We start from the raw sequence: 7,344 nt of genomic DNA, 5'->3' as shown, positions 1-7,344 counted from the left end.
ATGGCTTTCCTGTATTCCAATAACGATAAGAGTGAGGCTGAAAATAGGAAAGCAATACCTTTTTAATATTCGCAAAAAAATACAATAGCAAGGAGTTAACTTAAGAGGTGATGGACCTCTATGATGGAAACTTTAAAAACCTGAAAAAGAAAATGAAAGCAGAACTAAGGAAGTCGGAAACCTCCCACGCTCCTAGATTGGGAAGATTAACATCATGAAAATGGCAATACTGAAAAAGGCTATTTCCAAATTCAATGTGATACATATCAATATCCCAATCTCACTTTCAATGAAATAGAAGAAGCAATCCAAAAATTCATATGGAAGAATAAAAGACCCCGAATAGCAGAGAGGATTTTTGTGATTCTCATTTTGTATTACCACTTTCATTCTACAAAGTAATCTATGGATTTTAACTTTCTTCCCTCCCTTTGGATAAACCTCACAAAAACCCTGCCTCTAGCTCCCAAGACACCTAACTCTTAGGTCTGGACAATTGTTCCTAGATAGTGAATTACTTAGTTGTATTTTGAACGCATAAAACATGCATATAAAACTAGCACATTTTGATCTCATGAGAAAACTGCCTTTTTCCCTCTCTCAAATTCATTTCCTGATAGGCATTTTTAGAAAGAATCTATTTTCTTTTTTAGATGAAAGGCTTGTAGGAAACTATGTTTATAATCTGGCTCTTCCTCCTGTACCTCAACACCTAAAACACAAATTTCACAAAGCATTTATAAGAAACAATACAAAAACCAAAACACTGGGAAATGCTCAGATGCAGAAAGTTTTACAAAACCCAGAATATAACTCTGCTGTCTGAGGCCGGGGCTCTCTGTGTAAATTAACAAACCCCAAAAGAACAGCCAAGAGTACCAGACATGAGTGTCTCTGGCTGATACTCCATGGACAAGGAGCATGGAGGGGCATCCTGAGCCTGCAGGAGAGTGTCGGGAGGAAAGTTTCCCTGCCAGCCTGAGTACAAAAGTTGGCATCACCCCACCTGGGCCTGTATTTCTTGTCTTCTCCCCACAGCTGAGAACAATCGTCCCTTACTCCATGGAGGATACTGTACAAGCTGATCCCCAGAGCGGCTTCTGTTTTGTCTGCAGTCCTTCCTAGGTGGGTCCCCCCTCCCACCGTGTGTGTGTGCTCTCAGGGGCTGATCCTTAGGGCCCAGGCCCATGGGGCTTGTGGGTATTATATGTGGGTCAGTGGCACTGTGTCATTCACACAGCAGCTTCCCTAGTCCAACAGCAGGTACACCCTGATATTCTCCCACAGTCTCAGGTGAGGTGCCCAGAAGCACCCGTGTTGGGTAGGCTGCCACTAGGCTCCTACTTCATCAGAGGGGCCAGATGAAGTGGCTGCTGACTGAATTACTAATTATTTTATGGAGCAGTTATAAACAAATTGATACTTATTACTGTATGATATATAATGCTATATCCTTGAGTCTCTAGTCTACAAAATCATTGAACTTGATACTAGCAAGAATGTATTTTATTTTATGTGTTTATAAGCCCATAATGGCAAACTGAAATGAAAGTACAACAAAACTCTTCTCCAAAAAACACATTCTAAAATCACAGAATTTGAAAAAAATTGTATGTAAGTGCAAATGAAATTATACTAGGATAGTAAAATACACACAAAAATATTACATTCGTTACATTCAAAAGTAAAATAAGTAAGTACAGAAAGAATTCCTACTGGATAAAAAATATTACAATGTTTAACAGGTAGAAGTGATATAGGTTATATGTTTCCTTTTTATAAAACTTATTTATATCTTCCTGTTCTGTTTATCTTAGTGAAGGAAAATGTTAGAAAGCAGAAATTATATGTGGCATCTCTTACTTCCAGTACTACAAAGGAGAGTGGCACTTCCTAATGGGAGTCCTGGAATGACACCCACACCCAGCTCATGTAGACCCATCAGAGGTCCCTGTGGTGACCCTGAGGGGGTCTGGAAAACCGCACTGCTGTTGCAGCAGGTGCAGTATTTGTTGTGGTGGGCTGCATCCAACAAAGCTCCATCAGTGACCAGACCAAGCAACCCAGCCTCAGGTGCCAAAGCCAGGAGGTAAGGCAGGGCAGACCCCAAGTCCTGCCTTCCATGTGTGTGGCCTGCATTGCCAAGGCCAGACCCATTCCTGCTTTGGATACCAATGAGGGTAGAGGATGAGCCCATTGCTGCCAAAGGGAGCATCCCCGGAATGGCACCCAGAGCTGGGCCCATGTGGACCAGAAGGACAATGGAGGAGGCTATACAGCAAAGCCAAAGGGGCTTTGATCCCCCAGTGCTGCAGCTGGTGCACTGCAAGTCCATGCTCCTCTGGCACTGATGGGCATATGCAGGGATGGCACCTTACCCGAGATCACAGGGACCAGAAAATGGAGGTCCGTGGGGATGCTGAAGGGGCTCCAGGGTGCTCAGCTGCCACAGCTGTCACAAGCCCGCTGGCAGAAGGGCCAGCACACGACTCTAATCCCCATTCTGCCCTAAAGTCTGAACCAAGTTTGGGCTGCCTGGCCCCAAGGGGGTGAATTGTCCACCAAGCCTTCCTTCTCTTGTGGACTGTGCAGTGTACAAGCATGGTGTTCTCCACCCCACACCCATGGGGGCAGGCAGTGACCCCACAACAGAGTCTCACTGGGATGGCACTTGCACCCAGGACCACCGAAGACCAGTACCAGCACACCTGGCAGAGGAGAGGGCAGCAGTGGACTCAACTCCAGCCCCATGGCTGCCAGATCCTGGGTGAAATGGAACAAGTGAGAATGGGAAGGGAGGTGGGCAGGGTGGGCAATGCTCATCTGGCAATGGTAGGGACCATGCACACACACATCCCTTCACTGCACATCCACCACAAGGGAGGGGCCCCACTTCTCAACGGGTGACCTGAAGAGGCCCCACACCCACAAGGACTACATAAATGGAAGTTCACGTGGTGATATTGAAAGGGCTCCAGGGTACAGCCTTGCTCCTGCACTGATCAACTGGCACAAAAAAAAAAAAAAAAGGAAAAATGACCACTACACCTTTTCATCAATGATAACCTATTATACTTTCAAAACAGTTTTACTTTCCTCTTGTCCTATATTTTTGCATGGGGCCCTCTGAATTAACCAGAAATCTCCAGGATTTCTTCATGCACAGTAATACAAATAAATATAGCTTCTATTCTTTTTTGAATTAAGGAAGGTTGCATTTAGTTCTTTCCCATGTTTGATTCATGAAAAAGAAATCCTGAAGTGTATCTGTAAAACACAAAACTCAAGCTACCCAGAGAGAAATAATCACATGATTAGTGGTTCAAATGATATTTCATCTTTGCATTTCTTTAGAAAACTGCATACTTGGGGCTGGGAAGGTGGCTCAGTGGTAGAGCGCTTGCCTTGCATGCATGAGGCTCTGGGTTTGATTCCTCAGCACCACATAAGCAAAAAGAAAAAAGCCAGAAGTGGTGCTGTGGCTCAAGTGGTAGTGTGCTAGCCTTGAGCTGAAGAACTGAGGGACAGCGCCCAGTCCCAGAGTTCAGGCTCCACAACCGGACCACCCCCCAAAAAGAAAGAAAGAAAGAAAGAAAGAAAACTGCATACTACTTTCTACAATGAGAATATTAACCTGTATTTTGACCAAGAGAGTACAAAATTTCCTTTCCTCCACACTCTCACAACATTATTACCTTCTGAGTATTTCCAAGGGCAGGTTTTTCCTATGTGCAGTACCCCAGACTGGCCTTAGAATCAAATCCTCTTACTCCAACCCCCTAAATGCTTGGAATTACAAGCCTTTACCACCACACCTGACTCCTTTGATTTCGTTGATAAGAGTTATAATAGTTATGAAGTAGTATCATAGTAATTTTGAGTTGCATTTCTCTAATGACTTCTGTTCAGAAAGCATTAAGCCAGCATAGAAGTGGTATTAAACACAAATTTGTAAACCCACTGGTGATTTTCAGGGCTTTTTGGAAAGCAGGTCTATTCAGAACTTTCATCCATATTAAATCAAGTTTCTTGTTAATCTCATCTTTAATATCTCTATACAAAATGAATACTTAATTCAATATAGTAGAAAGGAAAAATTAAGCAACTCCTAACATTTTTCACTTTTCAATAAAATGATATTGCTTAAATCAATTTCTGTTTATGCTTGAGACTATACTACTTAATTTGGTTAGACCTTTTACAAAGCTTTATATACTTTATTTATTTTATGTTGATTGCTCTTTCCAAATCCTGCATGTCTAATTTTGGTTTCTTTCAGTCTCATGTAGTTCAGATTTCAAACCGAAGAATAAATGGAAGGAAACAAACAAACAAAAAAAAAGAGTTCCTCTCATCTGATGATGCCTCTACAAGAATGAGGAAAGAGTTCATCCTGCTAAGGATCTATGATAGAATTTCAAAAAGAGAATTCATTCTTCTAGGTTTTCCCTATCTTTGTGATGTACCTTAAATTATATAAAACAAAATACACTGCTCAGATACTCTTACGTTTTATCAGTTTTGTACATTTTCATATGGACTTCACATCTGTCTACAACATTCCTTCTTTATAAATGTCCCTGATATTTTTACACTATCAAGACATAAGATAACCAGTTTGATTTACAGCATGAGAGTTATCCTCCTGGCTTCCTTGGAAGCAGAGCATGGTCAATAGATAACATTACTTCTGGTTGCTCACTTCATGTAATGGTTTCTGTAATACATTTTATTTAGTATTTAAAAAACTGTTGGCTAAACTCAAAAGCTCATTCATAGAAGTTTATGTTAAGTTTTTCACAAGTTTTAATTCTCTTAATTCTTAAGATAACATTTGCTATAATACTAATATTATTACCATTTAAGTGTTGGGAAAAATTGTAATTAAAGGCACTAAATGCATGGCCCAAATACACACAGTGAGGAAAAAAATGAGTCAAAGTTTCCAAAAGTCTTTCAGCAATTCAGAAAAGGTAGGTAAAATCTCACCATTCTCTTACACTCTAAATTCAATATTAATATTGCTCAAGAAGTAATAGCATAGCAATTATTGCCGATGATGATTGTTTTCTGTCACAATTTGTCTTCAACACAGACTGTGTTGGTAACATTGCGTTATCATGCACAGAATTGAGCTTATACATTGAGTTTCAAAGACAGCCAAATTTCTTCTGTACTACAGTTCCATTTTTCTTTTTAAAAAGTACCAAAACTTTTAAATATCATCACTTTCTGTCTTTTAAGAATCCAAAAGAGAAATAAATTCACATTTAATTTAATAAATTCACCTTTACTTTTAAAGCAAAGTGCTTTAAAAGTAGGAGATGATAAAAACAGGCCCCCATGAAGTAAATTTTCTTCTACTTTTAAAATTATTCTGAAAACCTTGTGCTGCTTGGTCACACCCGTAATCTTGTTTACTTGAGATATCTACTCAGGAGGCTGAGATCTGTGGATAACAGTTGGAAGCCAATCAGGGCAAAATTATTTTTGAGATTATTTTTCAAAAAAATTTAATGAACTAGCAAAGAGCCAGGAGTGCAGATGTCGCTCACCAATCTAGAGAGGAAAGGCCTAGCAAGACCTTAAAGCCCTGAGTTCAAATTCTGAGCACTCCAACACACTTGTGTACCCGTGTGCACACACACACACACATTTATTCAAAATACCCTCGTGTCAGTGTTTTGCATTAATTTATTTGTTAACAAGATTATATGGATAAAATAAGGGAAATAAACTCTTCAATCTCAGAACATTTTTATACATTTTTTATTTTAAAAATACTGCACATGAGCAAGGTAATGAGTACATTTCCTAACAAGCATTGTTACCTCCTCCTTTATTTTTCCCCACCATCCCTTCTCTCCCACCTCCACAAGTACACTCCACTCCTCCTCTCTCCTTCCCCTACCTAAATTGTAAAATTCATTTTTCATCATACGTCTTGTGCATCTCATTGTTACAATGGGTCAAGTCATATCCCTATTTAAGCATTTTGTTGTTTTCTTCTTCTCCCCAAATTAGAGAAACGTATATACAAGATGTAGGCGCACCAACTTCAAATCCAGTGAAAAAAGGGGTTATAGCGTGGTTGAGGAACATATAAAGGAACAAAAAAAATCACATCGTACAGTATAAGTATGTTAGAAATAATAGCAAGATAGAATCACTTGTGTACCTATCTTGGTGTTCGTTTAGCTTAACATCATCTTATCTGGTCAAATGCACATAGCTTAAGACATTTTCTGATAATCCCGGACATATATTAGCTATTGAAAATAAGAGAAACCATGGGACCTATATTTCTTTGGAGTTGGCTTACTTCACTTAAAAATTTTTTTCCAAATCTTTCCATTTCCTAACAAATTGGGCAATGTCATTCTTTCTGATGGAGGCAGAGCATGCAATTGTATATATTTACCAGGTTTTCTTGATCCATTCATCTACTGAGGGGCATCTGGGTTGGTTCCATATCTTAGCTATGGTAAATAATGCTGCAATAAACATAGTTGTGCTGGTAGTTTTAGTATGGACTTGTTTGTGATCCTTTGGGTAAATGAACAAAAGTGGGATTGCTGGGTCATAGGGGAGCTTTATGTGGAGTCGTTTGAGGAAACTCCATACTGCTTTCCAAAGTGGTTGAAGACTTTTACACTCCCACCAAGAATGCAGTAGGGTTCCCTGGTGGCCCCATCCCCTCCAGCATTTGTTGTTGTAAAAACATGGATTGCTTCACTAATTTTCAAGTCATCCTTGAGCAGGGGCCATGCTAATCTTCTCTGTATCATTCTGATGTTAGTGTATAGGCTGCCGGATTAAGCACAGAACATTTTTTATATAGAAGGTGTAATTTATTTTCTTAGTCAATTCCACAAAAAAGTAAGTTCAAAAGAATTGTCATGAAATTTTAGAATCATGCATTTCTTACATAAGCACACATTTTTGATGTTGGCATAATTTGTGGAGGGGAAGGGGAAAATGTTTAAATAGGGATACAAGTAGACCCATTGCAACAATGAAAGGAACTTTACAACTTTGGTATCTCTACTACTGCCATACCTGCAGATTGTAACTTCATTGCTTCTTTTGAGGTAAGTATCACTATGCCTGGGTCTGCTTGGACTGTGGTCCTCCTAACACAAGCAAAACATATAGCACCCATCAAATGGTTAGAGTTTCTGAAACTTCCTTTTTTTTTTGGTCTGGGCTTGCCTGGAACTGCAATTCTCTAATCTCTGTTTTCTAAGTAGATAATATTACAGGTTTGAGCCACTTTATCCAGTAAAAGTATACAATTTCAAGATATCTTGATATTGCCTATATTTGTGCTTAACATATATAGCT

The 7,344-nt window shown here is 39.4% G+C and overlaps 1 non-coding gene across 1 annotated transcript; it reads right to left on the bottom strand.

Annotated features, from left to right (window-relative positions):
* Positions 1-6,716: 6,716 nt before the first annotated feature.
* Positions 6,717-6,823, bottom strand: LOC138816118 (U6 spliceosomal RNA). The gene has a single exon (XR_011368565.1). It is a non-coding gene; the product is annotated as a U6 spliceosomal RNA (small nuclear RNA).
* Positions 6,824-7,344: the final 521 nt, after the last annotated feature.

The sequence above is a fragment of the Dipodomys merriami genome, unplaced genomic scaffold, assembly GCF_024711535.1.
Source record: "Dipodomys merriami isolate MVZ:Mamm:240054 unplaced genomic scaffold, mDipMer1.0.p SCAF_686, whole genome shotgun sequence".
Classification (NCBI taxonomy): Eukaryota; Metazoa; Chordata; class Mammalia; order Rodentia; family Heteromyidae; genus Dipodomys; species Dipodomys merriami.
The sequence above is the reverse complement of the archived record's forward strand: the minus strand, read 5'-3'. Positions and strand labels throughout refer to the sequence as shown.